At 46.4% G+C, this 15,454-nt stretch overlaps 1 long non-coding RNA gene across 1 annotated transcript; it reads left to right on the top strand.

Moving 5' to 3' along the window:
- The first annotated feature begins 1,952 nt into the window (after positions 1-1,952).
- LOC138745553 (uncharacterized) lies at positions 1,953-10,019 on the top strand. Its single transcript, XR_011346339.1, has 2 exons — positions 1,953-2,314; positions 8,180-10,019. It is a non-coding gene; the product is annotated as an uncharacterized lncRNA (long non-coding RNA).
- Positions 10,020-15,454: the final 5,435 nt, after the last annotated feature.

Raw genomic sequence — 15,454 nt, 5'->3', positions numbered from 1 at the left:
CGACCACGTCTGCCGGAAGCTCATTCCACATCCCCACCACCCTCTGCATAAAGAAATTTCCCCTCGTGTTCCCCTTATAATTTTCCCCTTCAATCTTAAACCATGTCCTCGAGTTTGAATCTCCCCCTTTCTTAATTGAAAAAGCCTATCCACATTTACTCTGTCTGTCCCTTTTAAAATCTTAAACACCTATATCAAGTCCCCTCTCAATCTTCTACGCTCCAGAGAAAAAAGCCCCAGTCTGCACAACCTTTCCCTGTAACTCAGACCCTGAAATCCTGTCAACATTCTCGTGAACCTTCTCTGCACTCTCTCTATTTTGTTCCTGGAAAGTTATTTATAAGGCAACTTCGAAGCCACTGTACCCATGCCTCCGCCTTTTACTGGACTCATTTTTTCCCAAGCCAAAACAACATGAAATCACTGAGGTCTCCCCCCACCCCCCAAGTCGATGTGATTTACAGGGATCGCGGTTTAAAGAGGGCTCGCGAAATAATTGAGGACCCCTATCACTTTGTAAACAGCGTCTTCCAGCTGCTCCCGTCGGGAAAGAGATATGGGAGGATCAGAGCCAGCGCCACCAGGTTGAGGAACAGCTTCTTCCCACAGGCAGCGAGAATGCTGAACGACTGCTAAAAAAATGTTCATAACTCTATCTATTATTTATTAATAATATATATTTTTAATAAATGTAGACATGACATGCATTTCTTGTGTGTGTGTGTGTGTTTCTTGTGTGTGTGTGTGTGTGTGTGTGTGTGTGTGTGTGTGTGTGTGTGTGTGTGTGGGTAGGTGCATCAACATGCACACATAATTATATCTTCTTGGTCCCCATTGGACGAGATCGACCATGGGTATTGCGTCTCCGGAAGTCACTGGTTGGTTTAGCGATGTCGACCGTGGCAGTGGAGGCCACAGTGGTTGCAAGTATCGGGCATCGTTGAATCGTTGAATCCGCTTAGCTCTCCCCTCCTCAGACTGCCTTAAGATCACTCTTTCGCCTCGCTCTCGGAGTTGACGAAGAGCACCTCGCCATTTGTCGCGGCCACCTGCTGAGCCACAGACAGCGATGAGGAAGCGCGCAGGAGGGAGAGAGATCGGCTGGTTGAGCGGGAAGAATGTTCAGGAGCCTGAAGATGATCAGCCAAATATGGTTTTTTAGGCCACGGGCACATAACGGCACATTCCAGGAATTTTGCCACTACAGAGGGACGTGCAGGGAATTTTGAGTCCATTCCTACACCGCAATTTATCCTGCAGGACCCCCCACAACATTTTTGGAGTAAATCGTACCGGAAAAATTCATTGATGGTCATCCACTCGACCCCCGGGACTGTTGCCCTCAGGTACTTGCAGTCTAAAGAGGCAACCAGCATGAACAGCCCCACGGGCAGTAATTATATTAATTTTTTCCCGCGGTTTTCCTGACATTGCAACAGCGTCTTCCCCTCTGTCGTCGGATTTCTGGATGGACAAGGAAACCACAGTCACTACCTCACTTTTCTCCTTTGTTTGCACTAACCTATTTATCTTTTAAATGGTGCATTTCAGGAAATTTAATTTATAGCAATTTTTGCTCTTGCAATGTTCACTACTGATGCAGCCAAGCAACAAATTTTGTGGCACATGTTCATGACAACAAACCTGATTCTACTTCTTCGACAGTAACACCAAAAGACTATTAAACATTGTTAAACGACTGATTGATCCTGGATCCTATTAAGACCCATTAAGCTCACCTTAAGACATTTAGTATGGTAAGGCCCATTGAAAGATCCATCAGACATTCCTGATTGAATAATTCAATAGGGAACTGCTCATGTTAGCCATCTGAGACTCTCATATTTACGAAACTACATTTATTTAGTTATTTGTGCACATGAAACTTTGCCTGCATATGTATTGTCTGACTGTATACGTGGGTTTTTTTTGTCCAGCTGTGTGCTGTCAAATACAGATCAAAGTTTCGCACCAAGGACTCGTCGGGCTGTCCTTGTGCAATCAAAGGACGATAAACTTGACTTAACATTAGTCACTTTCGATTGAAAGTTTTATCAGACATTTAGCAAGGAGTGTGAAATGATCAGAGCAGCTTATCTCTTTTCAAATGTGTATAGGTGAACTTGGAACCACTGAAATTTACAGTTCAGATGCAGGCTCCCCACTATATCATGTGACTGCAATCTTGAAGCAAGCTCTGAAGACTCTACCTTTGAATTAACTTCTGCAACAATTACATTTTTTGGTATTATTACGTGGCCATAAAAGGAACCTTGACTCTTTGAAGGGGAGAAGGGCTGATGATAATATCAAGGTAAGTAAAAGAATGGGATTAATGTAGGATTATTTCTGTGTTTATCTCTCTATGTCTTTGTAAATCTGGTGCCAGAAATACTGACGTTGGGAAAACCAAATCAGTTCACTCTGATCATTTGGTCGGTAAATTATGCCAAATTTGTTGGCAATATTCCCTGCCTTCGGATGTATCTTAGTTGTTCCAAATTAATACAAGGTCACAAACAACTGTACCACCTTGTATTGATCAAGGAATCACATTTAAACTCAACAATGACAAATCCAGCTATGTTGCCCTTTCCAAGTCCTAAAAGATAATATCTGTTAACTAGCCAAAGTCAGGCAGTGTCTATGGTTCATTGTTTATTCAGGAATCTGATGGCAGTAGGCTGTCCTTTCGCCGATGGTAGCAGAGTGAAGAGGGCATGACCTGGGTGGTGGGTGGCCCTTGAGGAGAGAGGCTACTTTCTTAGTAGCCTCTTGTAGACGTCCTCGATGGAATGAAGTCTGGTGCCCGTGATGTCGCAGTCTGAGTTAACAACACCCTGGAGTTTTTTTTTTGTCCAGGGCATTGGCTCCTCCGTACCAAAACATGATGTAACCAGCCAGAATGCTCCCCACAATACACCTATAGAAGTTTTTGTAAGGCATTGATGACATACCTAATCTCCTCAAAGTTCCTCACAAAGTTTAGCCGCGGGCAAGCATTCCATTGTCATGGAAGCTCCAGCACAGATCTTCAGAGATGTTGAGACCCATGTATTTGATGTTCTTGACCCTCTCTGCTGAGCCCTTGATGAGGTCTGCTTCGTCCTCTCCTGACTTCCTCTTGAAGTCCACAATCAGTGCCTTGGTTTTGCTAACGTTGAGTGCAAGGCTGTTGGTGTGAGACCACTCAAACCAGCTCATCTATCTCCCTCCTGTACATTTCCTCATTGCAGTCTTTTACTATCTGCACTCCCCCTCCTCCTCCCCCCCCCCCAAATGTGGAATTGGAATTGTTCGATCTAGTCCCTCCTCTAGCCTCCTGAGGTGAAACGAGCACAGCCTTCTTCTGGTAACTGAATCATTTCATCCCAGGATCCCTCGCTCCGCACCCTCTCCAACCTGTCCCTCTGTCTTCATATCTAACCCAAAGTGCTGAGAGCTTCTGGCTTCATCTGCCTTTGTTTGGTCAAGGCATCTCACCATCCCGTCTTCTGTCAATTAGTGACTGGGCTTTCCAGTCATTCCCACGTCAATGAACAAATAATAAAAGATCTCTTGAAAGGTCCTTTTCCAAACAGAGAATAGTATGTTCTTTCCACAAAACTGCACCATATTTGACTGTTTGCAATACCACCCTTGATCTGCATTCCTTGTATTATTGCCAGAGGAATGTTGTGCATTCATGCTTTTTACCTCATTTAATCTTGACACCAAGATCACCAGTTCAAGTTTATTTATCACACTGGACAATGAAAATTTTGCTTCCTGAACACTTTTGGGTGTACTTTATGGATTTTGGGCCGTTGATCACGGAAATTACCTCATCACTTTCCAATCTCGTACAATTTTATTTGAGATGTACTGTTACCAATTTTTGTAATTTCAGAATCAGAATCAGGATTATATGTCATGAAATTTGGTGATTTGTGGCAGCGCCATAGTGCAAACAGTCATATTATAACCATCTTTCTATAAAAAAAAAGTGTCTGAAAAGTAAGGCAGTGTTTTTAGTTCATCGAGCAGTCAGGAATCTGGTGGCAGCGGGGAAGACGCTGTCCTTGTGCCGCTGAGGGCTCGTCTTCAGGCTCCTATACCTTTACCCCAATGGTAGCAGAGCGAAGAGGGCCCGGCCTGGGTGGTTGTGGATAGAGGCTACTTTTTTAAGACACCGCCTCATGTAGATGTTCTTGCTGGAGCCTGTGACGTCGCAGGCCGAGTTCACAACCCTCTGGAGTTGATTCTTGTCCCGAGAGTTGGCGCCTCCGTACCAGGCCGTGATGCAACCAGCCGGAATGCTCTCCAAGGTCCACCTGTAGAAGTTTACAAGATCCTTTGGTGACCTACCGAATGTCCTCAGACACCTCACAAAGTCTAGCCGCTGGCAAGCCTTCTTTGTGATTGAATCGACGTGGAGGCCCCGGGACAGATCCTCGGAGATGTTGACACCTGTGAATACCTTTGTAAGTCTACTTCAAGTACACAAAACATGTCATTGAAAAATCAGTTTCTGCACTTGAACTTGGTCTTCTTCCCTGCTGATCTTGGTACAGTCAATGACTGTATTGGGAAGGGTCGTGGCTGCCACGTGACAGCACTGCCCCCTACCTGGTTGGAGGACACACCAGCTGCCAATCAAGGTTTGGTTCCGCCCAACCCATTAGTGCACCCCTTGCTCACAGCAAAATGTAAATGACCTGGACTGGATTCTCCAGCCTGCCTGTACTTGGCCTTATTATAATTGGATTAACCCTCCTGGCACCAAGCCATTGTTACTCTGTAAATGACCTTGACTGGATTCTCCAGCCTGCCTGTACTTGGCCTTATTATAATTGGATTAACCCTCCTGGCACCAAGCCATTGTTACTCTGTAAATGACCTGGGCTGGACCCTCCAGCACTATAACGGTGCCATATGTTCTTTGTTCGCTCTCTTTGCCACACCCTCCTTCACTCCAGGCCTAGAAATGTGGAAGGGCGCTGGAGAAACTGCACTGTTAAAAGGGATGGGAGCGTCAATTAGTGTCCCTTGTAGCATCGAGCCGTGCCTGCAGTGAGTCGAGGGGTGGTGGGACGTCGTAGTGATTTTTCCTTGATCATTGTATGTACCGGTTCATTGTGCGTGTTGGCGTGTGTGCGCGGTGCATCAGCTATCGTTTCCCACACTTGCCTTCTGTAAATAAAATCCTTTCCTACCAACACTGTGTTCAGAGTCCTTGCCTTTGGGACCTACCCAAATGGTTACCTCACACAACAATTGGCATGGCAAACAGGGTCTCTAGGATCTTGGCTGGACACATGCGTAGGGAAAGGTTCTGGAACAGGGTCAAAAAGCCAGTGCGGCCATTGGGGATAGGATTCCTGGGTGGATAGACGAGAGGGAGGGATTTGAGTGCTTGGCCAACGTGGTGGCAGACCATGGTAAACCAGTGGACTGCTCTGAGCAATTGGACCCACATGGTGAGAAACTGGGGCACCAGGTGGTCTCCTTCCTTAAGAAGACAGGGTTCCCCAAAGTCAAAGGGAGTCAAAGGGGTGCCTTTTGGCTGTTTGCATCCTTCCTGAGATGCCAGGTCAGGATTACTAACCAGATCCAGCGTTTATGCAGCCAGAAGGACAGGGAGTTAGAAGAGCTCCGGTAGGGCTGCTGCACGCTGCAGGAGGCAGTCCAGGCTGCCCAGACTCGAGCCAACGATCTGAAGTCTCCTGCAGGCTAATACAGCTTTCAGCCAGACCGGTAAAACATCGGAGCCCTGGTCCAGCACGGTAACAAGCTGGACGCATGCCTGGGGGCTGGGGATATATGGATAAACGGTGATGAGGAGGGGGTGCCTGAGGAGCCTAGGTACCATAACCACTCTTCCCCCATGCACTCGATTCCATGCATGCTTGACCCATCACCACCCAGTCCATGGGGTGGCAGGCCCCCACCCCTCCTGTAGGATGAAGGCCAGGGCCCTCAGGCACATTTGTTCCATTGTTCACTTCTACCCAGGGGACCTTCCCCGGGCCACATATACCTGTAATGGCCTTTCCCTGGTACTGCACCTTTGAAAAAAATTTGGCAGCCATACCTGAACCATACAGGAGCACGGCTGTGAAAAAAAAAATTGTCTCAGGGCCTGGCTTTGGGAGGGGTGGGGGGGGGGGGTGGGCGAGGGGTGCTCCTCAGTCCAGCTGGGGAAAGTCGGGGAACAAAGGAAAATTGGCCTGATTCCAGGCCACTGCACCAGGCCAGACCCATAGCTCCCAAAATAATTTACTCCCACGTTATGGATGTTTTAATCCCTAAGTGTCTTTTTTTTTCTTTGGCTGTTTAGGGTACAAGGTGGGGCAAGGCCTATTTGGTTTGGATTTGATCGAAAACTTGCATGGATGGATAATTTGAAAATGGCATAGATCTGTAATTATTGTTGATGACAGAGTTGTAAATTATTGAGTCCGAACCTGAAAATTGTTTAAAAAAAATAATGCCTTTCCCTGAAGGCATTCTAGGGATCAGTGTTTTAAAGGAACAGTCCTTCTATACTAATGGGCAAGTTTACATTTGGGGTTGCATGGGCTACAATTGTAGATGGGACAGTCAAAGTTGTTGTTCCCTTCCCCTGCCCCCCCCCCCCCCCCCCACCCTCTAAGCCCACAGAACAGACCCTGCAACCTGTTCTCTCCATTTCAACCCACTAGAGGAATTTGCAGTTACCTTGGGACAAGAGACAAGACCAGTTTTGCAGAGTCCAACCTATTCAACCTCTCACAGAGGTGTCAATTCTCCATTGTACAATTGTCAGAGCCTTCACATGCTAATTTCCCTCTGGGAACCAGGGCTGGCTCATTAATATTGAAAAGGTGAAGAGGTCCAGCCAGAATGTCCCATTTCTGGGGGCATAATGGTGCTCAGGCCCAAAGAGATACTTCCGAGACTGGCAAGAATGACCACCCTGCTTCATTTCAGGCCTAGAAATGTGGAAGGGTGTTGGAGAAACCGTTGGTAAGATACGCACTGTTAAAAGGTTGGGAGCATTGAATTGGTGTCCCTCGTAGCATAGAACCGTGCCTGCACTGAGTCAAGGGGTGGAGAGGCATCCTAGTGATTTTTCCTTGATCGTTGTATGTACCACTTCATTGTGTGTGCATATTTTTGTTTCCATGCTATTTTCCCCACGTTCATTATTAATTGTCCGCTATTTCTTTCCCAAGACCGCTGTAAACTGTGCACGTGTGTTGCATCAGTTACCATTTCCCACCCTTGCCTTCTGTAAATAAAATCCTTCCCTACCAAAACTCTGTTCAGAGTCCTTGCCTTTGAGACCTACCAAATCTGTTCTTTCACTCACGACAGTGACAGACACGGTGAAAGGTTTCACCAGGACATTACAACCATGGAAAAGTGGCATCAGGGCAAATGGAATCCATCAGTGCTGGCCGACTATTGTTGGGCACTGACACAAGAGACATCAGATGCTGAGTACAAACGAAAATCAGCGGCAAAACATTTTTTAGGTCATTTGATCTAACGCCGTGTGTCAGTATCATTATGCGATTAAACATGTTAGATTCAATATACCGTATATTTCGGCATACAAGTCAACTGGCAGATAGGTCGACCCATTTTTTTTTTAGCCTAATTTTAATGGTTTTGTTATATCCAGCCTATAAGTCAACCCCCAATTTTTGGGTTGTCTGGGCCTCCCAGTACCAACCCAATTTTTTTTTAAAGAACAGCCCAATCACAAGATGCTGGAGCGGCAAAATCATGCTCCCTGGTGGGCGCGGAAAGCTCGGCCCACCAGGCAGCAGCGGCGATGGCCCACTGTGCTGGAGCGGCAACTCTGTGACCCCCGCCGGAAGCAGGAACCTCAGCCCACCAGGCCACAGCGGCGACCTCAGGGTAGGAGCGGTTATGATGCTGCCCGGTGGTGGGGAGGTGCTGGGGAGCGGCAGCGCCGGCGGTAGGGATGCGCCTCCAGCATCAAATTATTCACCGAACAAGTTCAATCTATTTTTTTTTGGTGAATTTAAGTGGACCCCCCCACTTTGAGAATTTATTTAGGGTTTCACGACTCGACTTATACGCTGAAATAGACGGTAAATTAATTTAACTTCCTAAGTGATACAGTAATCTGAAATTATCTTTGTGTTCAGATTGAAGTTGTCTATCATAATCTTTAATTTCTTTTCAGGAACCAAACCTCTTGAAAAAAATTGTCATTCAGCGTCATCCGATTGGACCAGTGCAACCCGACGAAAGAGGGACCCGGCGTTCAGTCCTCAGTTGAACATGCTGCAAACACATATGCATAGTGTGTTTACACAGCCATCAAAATAAATAAATATTATTGTTAAATAAACAATAGAGTCACGGAGGGTTTGAGAAGTTCGTCAGTATCACTGCCCAAGGAGAGTATTCCAGGATCCTATCCCCTGAATCATACTGTGTCAGTTATGCTGGAGAAACTCCAAACCGTGTACGTTATATAGCAAAGATAAAGATACAGAATCAATGTTTCAGGCTTGAGTCCTTCATCAAGGTTATGAGCAAAATGCAGGTAATCACCTGAACAAAATTGCGGAGGAACGAGGGGCAGGGGGAGTAGCACGGTCCTGCAAACAAGAGGTGGATAAGGGAGGGAGGGCCCACCAGTAAGCACGGTGTGGGGGAATGGCTCTGAATGGAGAGGAAGATATTAGGGTGGGAAGAAAGGGAGAACGGGGAGTAGGCCAGAAAAGTTGATGTCAATGCCATCCGGTTGGAGAATGTGCCCAGACAGAAAATTAGGCGATGCTCCTCCAATTTACAGCCCCTTTCACACTTGCATCCCAGTAAATTGCCCGTTCCGTGTCCCAGGATAGGAATGGGGGAGCGGGGGGGGAGGTTGGGCCTTTCACACTAGACCACTCCTAACTGGGACACTGAATGCTTTCACACTTGCAAGGGTCTATACCCGGCGTTTGGTCTGTTCTACCTTTAATAGGAAGGGCCTGCGATGTTGCTGCCCGTTTCACACTTGTCTCATCTCAACACCAGTGTCTACAGATGCCGGCGATTGTACTAGGGGTCAAGCCTAGCACTCCCCCGTGTGAGATGACACGGCGGCATTGAGCAGATTTTGCTTTCACACTTGCCACTTTAAAGGCCGATTGGTGTTCAATTCCTGAGATCACTGGCAAGTGTGAAAAGGTATTATGGGTGGACTCAGTCTTGGTTATTGACAGACATGTCAGCGGGGGGGCGGTGGGGCACTGATTGAAATGGTTGACCCCGGGAAAATCCCTGTCACTGATGTGGAGAGAGTGAAGGTGCTCAGCGAAGTGTTTTCCCAGTCTGCGTCCAGTCTCTCCGATGTAGAGAAGGACTCAACAGGAGATCACTCTTGTAGACACACATGTGAAGCGTTGCTTCTCTTATAAGGAATGCTTGGGGCCCCAAATGTTGGTGAGGAAGGAGGTGTGGGTGCCAGTGTGGTACTTCCTATATCTTTATCTTTGCTAAATAATGTTTGACCTGCTGAGTTTCTCCAGCGTTGTCTTTTTACTTCAGTCATGGTGTCTGAAGACTTTCATGTTTTACTCCTAAAATACTGTGTCCATCTGTTTAACGTGTTGTTCTAGACTTGGTCCATATCAGTGGCCAAGTCCGAACACCAGGAAACACCCAAATTTTGCCCTTAATGCATACAAATCAGTCGCCGTTAGAGTTATGCCGCTCTCTCCAACAATACCAAACAAAGGCAGTTAAAGGATGAAGCTTAAAATTAACTTTAAAAAGTTTGTAATATTTCACAAGGCTCTGGCATTTCCAAAATTAATGAAGCACCTCCGTTGTTATATGCTTTTTTACAAACTGGGTAGTCCACCATCCGTTATCTCTGTAAACGCGCTATACCAGACGTTACACATTGAATATAAAATTGAAGATATTTGAGCATTAACTGGTTCTACATTAATCGCTTGAATGGAATTATCAAAAAAAATTGCAGGTCAAAAACCCTATAACATCCGAAATAAAAATAACATTGTTTATTCATTTTCTTCATTATCATCTGTAAACCCTTTGGGATCCTTTAAGTCACCGTCTTCTTTAAAATACGTTAGGATAGCCTGCAACTGTTCTTCCATTACTGTATTTGGTACATCGCTGTTACCTGCTTTCATTATCAATGGTGGAATCCCCAACATCAAACTGCACCAGCTTTTCTGAATCCACCACTTTGTTTTTTGTGACTTTTATAGGTCACCTTATTAAGGTGCTGGACAGGAATGACCAATATTACATGTGCGTGGTGCATGCGTGTGCAAAACGAGAACTTTTTAACATAGTTTCGTTAGACGGGTGTGCGCTATATGAATGAAGATACGGTAATATGCAGTGCCATAAGGGCTAATGCCCGCCAAGAGCATTGCCCGGCGCCACTCACAATTGGAATAAGAAAAGCAAAACAAAATCCCTTCAGAGACACCGAGTGCCCGTAGATTCGCCTCCAGCGCTTCCGCAGCCGCACAGACTCCTGTCCAAGCTATTGGCCGCCCGAGTCCCAGATCCGAACCTCCCGACACGATGAGGAAGCCTTCAGCGCCCGGGGCTCTTCGGGAGCCCTTCTCGCCCTCGGCGCCCTCCCGAATCTCGGTTCCGACACCGGGTTCCCATGAGCCAGTCTCCAACAGCCTGTGTGGGCCCTTCGACTGTTGAGCCGGCAAACCCTCGTCTCGGTCAACAACTATCCCTTTAGTCTGACTATCAGCTTAGTAGAACGTGGCGTGTTGAATGACCACTCGCAGACCCGAAGCAAGAGTCTAAGGCTTCATTGGTCAGAAGACCCAGACCATGCTGCTGGCTCATGTCCAAGGCAGGTAAGAGGGAGAAGACTAGGGCTCTCGGCCTTTATTAGGGGACCTTATGGGGAGGGGCTACAGGTACTGAAGTTCAGCCAGCCCACCCAGCCCGGACATGCTCACAGTTCCGTGTCCTACCACATAGTACATGGCTGTGTGTGTGTGGGGAGCGTGGGGGTGGGAGGGAGAGCATGTTGTATAGAGAGTGATGCCACCATTTCAAAATTTAAAACAGTGAGCAAACACTTTATAGATTTATTTTTGAATGTAAATAGTGGAAAAATAGAATATTCTCCGCTATTTATTTATTTTTGAAATGCAATTTATAGCAATATTTGGACTGTAACACTGGTACAAGACAATAAATTTCCTGACGTTCATGACAAAAAGTTTTGGATTCCTGTAAGAACAAACAAAAGATAACAAGGCTTAAAGGAGCCAAGGCCAACAGAGTGAACTTCATGTTCAAAACAAGTGAGTCAGGCACTTTTCCAATAAACAAAACCTTGCCTGGAGCAAATCTTCAATGCTACACCCATGTTTAGTCATACCAGGCAAAGCAGAAAAAGAAAACACTGGACTTGGGTTATGAGGGCAGGACACAGATAATTATGCAGCATCATGGGGGAGGGTGGGGGGGGGAGGGGGAAAGGGCGACTGACATTTCAGGCTTGGGCCTTCCATCAAGGTTTGAGCTCAAAGCAGGCAGGTGCCCTGAATAAAAGGGGGCAGAAAGGAGAGGAGAAGAGAGATGGCGAGGGGGAGGAGGAGAGGGGAGGAGAGGAGATGGTGAGGGGGAGAAGAGGGGAGAGGGAGGAGGAAAGGAGAGGAGATTGAGAGGGGGAGGAGAGAGGAGAGGGGAGGAGGAGAAGGGGAGGGCGAAGAAAGAGGAGAGGGGAGGAAAGGAGAAAGGGAGGAGAGTAGAGGGAGGAGAGGGGTAGGAGGACAGAAGAGAGGACGAGAGAGGTGAGGAGAGGGGAGGGAAAGGGAAGGGAGGGGAGAGTAGAAGGAAGCGACCCCGCAAACAGAGGCCTCACCCCTGCGGTCCCAGCTACACAGTCGCGCAACTTCCTTCCGAAGGTCTGCACCTTGCTTCGCGGTTCATGCATTTCCACAGCTCTGCGGCGCTCTACTGTCCAATGTTCATCAATTAAGAATTGATGCCCGACACCTTACTTAACCATTGCGGATCGATCTTTTATCTCTTCGTGTCTTTGAAATTTGGTGATATAATAAGTAAAGTCTGTTCAGTGTGATATAAAAAAAAACATTTAAACATAGATTTCATGAGAAATGTTTGTTCTAATTTCCCCTTTTGTCCCACGAAAGAATAGGAACATAGGAAGTAGGAACAGGAGTAGGCCAAAAATGGCCCATCGAGCCTGCTCCGCCATTCAATACGATCATGGCTGATCTAATTTATGACCTCACTCCACCTACCTGCCTTCTCCCCATATCCCCTAATTCCTCTATCATGTAAAAATTTATCTAACCGAATTTTAAATATGTTTAATGAGGCAGCCTCAACCACTTCCCTGGTTATAGAATTCCAAACATTCACTACTCTCTGGGAAAAACTATTTTTCCTCATCTTTGTCCTAAATCTACTCCCCCGAATCTTGAGACTGTGTCCTCTCGTTTTAGTTTCCCCGGCCAGCTCAAAAAATCTTCCTACCTCTATCCTATCGTTTTCTTCTTTTCTCTTTGGCTTGGCTTCGCGGACGAAGATTTATGGAGGGGTAATGTCCACGTCTGCTGCAGGCTCGTTGGTGACTGACAAGTCCGATGAGAGACAGGCAGACACGGTTGCAGCGGTTGCAAGGGAAAATTGGTGGGTTGGGGTTGGGTGTTGGGTTTTTCCTCCTTTGTCTTTAGTCAGTGAGGTGGGCTCTGCGGTCTTCTTCAAAGGAGGTTGCTGCCCGCCGAACTGTAAGGTGCCAAGATGCACGGTTGGAGGCAAGATCAGCCCACTGGCGGTGGTCAATGTGGCAGGCACCAAGAGATTTCTTTAAGCAGTCCTTGTACCTCTTCTTTGGTGCACCTCTGTCTCGGTGGCCAGTGGAGAGCTCGCCATATAACACGATCTTGGGAAGGCGATGGACCTCCATTCTGGAGACATGACCCACCCAGCGCAGTTGGGTCTTCAGCAGCATGGATTCGAAGCTTGTGGACTCTGCCAGCTCGAGTACTTCGATATTGGTGATGAAGTCGCTCCAATGAATGTTGAGGATGGAGCGGAGACTCCATCCTCCATACCCTTCATAATCCTATATGTTTCTATAAGATCTCCTCTCATTCTTCTGAACTCGAGTGAATACAATCCTAGACGATTTAATTTTTCATCATAAGTCAACCCCTTCATCCCAGGGATCAACCTAGTAAACCTCCTCTGGACCGTCTCCAAAGCCAGTATATCCTTCCTCCAATATGGAGACCAGAACTGGACACAGTACTCCAGGTGCGGTCTCACCAGTACCTTATACAGTTGCAACATTACCTCCCTACTCCTGAATTCAATTCCTCTAGCAATGAAGGCCAACATTCCATTGGCCTTCTTAATAACCTGCTGCACCTGCAACCTAACGTTTTGCGATTCATGCACAAGCCCTCCCAAGTCTCTCTGCACAACAGCATGCTGTAGTTTCTCACCCTTTAAATAATATTCAGCTCTTTTATTTTTCTTGCCAAAGTGAATAACCTCACACTGACTAACATTGAACTCCATCTGCCAGACCTTTGCCCACTCATCCAGCTTAACTCTATCCCTCTGCAGACTCTCCACATCATTACAATTTGCTCTTCCACTCAATTTGGTGTCATCCGCAAACTTGGCTACACCACATTTTGTCCCCTCCTCCAAGTCATCCATGTAAATGATGAACAGTTGTGGGCCTAACACCGACCCCTGCGGCACCTCACTTACCACTCTCTGCCAACCTGAAACACTCCCACTTACCCCAACTCTCTGCCTCCTGTCAGACAACCAATTTTCGATCCATGCCAATATACTTCCCCGGACTCCACTTTCCTGTAACTTACTGAGAAGTCTCTTGTGCGGCACCTTATCAAACACTTTCTGGAAATCCAAATATACAACATCAACCTGTTCCCCTCTATCCACCGCACCCATTATATCCTCAAAGAATCCTAACAAGTTTGTCAAACAAGATCTTCCCTTTCTAAAACCATGCTGCGTCTGCCTGATTGAACCCTTATGTTCCAAAAGTTTCACTATTTCATCTTTAATGACGGCTTGAAGCGTTTTTCCAACTACAGACATCAAGCTAATTGGCCGATAATTTCCAATCTTCTGCCGACATCAATTCTTAAAAAGTGGCGTGACATTTGCTGTCTTCCAATCTGCCGGGACCTGCCCAGAATCCAAGGAATTTTGGTCTATGACCACCAATACATCAACTATAACTTCTGCCATTTCCTTCAGAACCCTTGGATGCATATCATCAGGACTAGGTGATTTGTCTGGCTTTAGTCCCATTAGTTTCTCCATCACTACTTCATTTGTAACAACTATTTTATCAAGGCCCTCCCCAACATTCACATCCTTAACTCCGCACTTGGGCATGCTGGACGTGTCTTCCACCGTGAAGACTGACACAAAATATTTGTTCAATGCCTCGGGCATTTCCTCATTTTTTGCTATCAGTTTTCCTTTCTCATCCTCCAAGGGTCCTATGTTAACTCTGGCCACCCTCTTCCATTTTATATATTTATAAAATATTTTGCTTTCTGGTTTTATATTTTGTGCCAATTTACTTTCATAATCCTTTTTCCCATTTCTTACTACCCCTTGTTGTCTCTTAAAATTATCCCAATCTTCCAGTTTCCCACTGCTCTTTGCAGATTTGTACACCTGCGCCTTCAATTTTATACTCTCCTTTATTTCCTTTGTTAACCACGGTTGATTTTTCCTTCCCTTGCTGCCCTTTTTCCTGACCGGAATATATTTTTGTTGAGCATTACAAAATATTTCTTTGAAAATCTTCCACTGTTCCTCAACTGTTTCATCAATGAGCCTGTGCTCCCAGTCCACTCTGCCCAATTCCTCCCTCATCCTATGGTAGTCACCCCTGTTGAAGCATAATATATTAGTTTTAGATCTAACTATTTCCCCTTCCATCTGAATGAGAAATTCAATCATACATTGTATCATGTCTCAGTGAGGCCTGACCACAAATAATCCAGGTTTGAAAGCATTCGAAGTCCAATGGTCTGATGGTGTTGTCATTAATGTGGGAATCTGATCTTGGGGAAGCTGATGGATTTAGAGCTTGGAAGTTAAAGCCTATGCTGTTGTATTCCCACATGGTAGATGTGAGAGCTGCTGGGCCATAGTCATTGAGGCACCGACTGGGATGACTGGTGCCCTTTTGAAGCAGGTGGAAACCTCCAACTGGACCAGTGTCCGGGAACACTTGCTGCTAGCTGGTTGGCACAGATGTCCAGTACCTTGCCAGGTATGCCGACGGGGCCTGACGCTTTGCAAGGGTTCACCCTCTTGAAAAATGTTCTGACTACACCGACTGCAGCTCCATAACGATCTGTGGGAGGTAAACATCTGGACTGGACAACTCAAGGAAACAAACATCATCCAGTCAATGGGCTGT

This window comes from Narcine bancroftii, chromosome 11, assembly GCF_036971445.1.
Source record: "Narcine bancroftii isolate sNarBan1 chromosome 11, sNarBan1.hap1, whole genome shotgun sequence".
Taxonomy (NCBI): domain Eukaryota; kingdom Metazoa; phylum Chordata; class Chondrichthyes; order Torpediniformes; family Narcinidae; genus Narcine; species Narcine bancroftii.
This window is presented reverse-complemented; position numbering and strand designations above follow the sequence as displayed.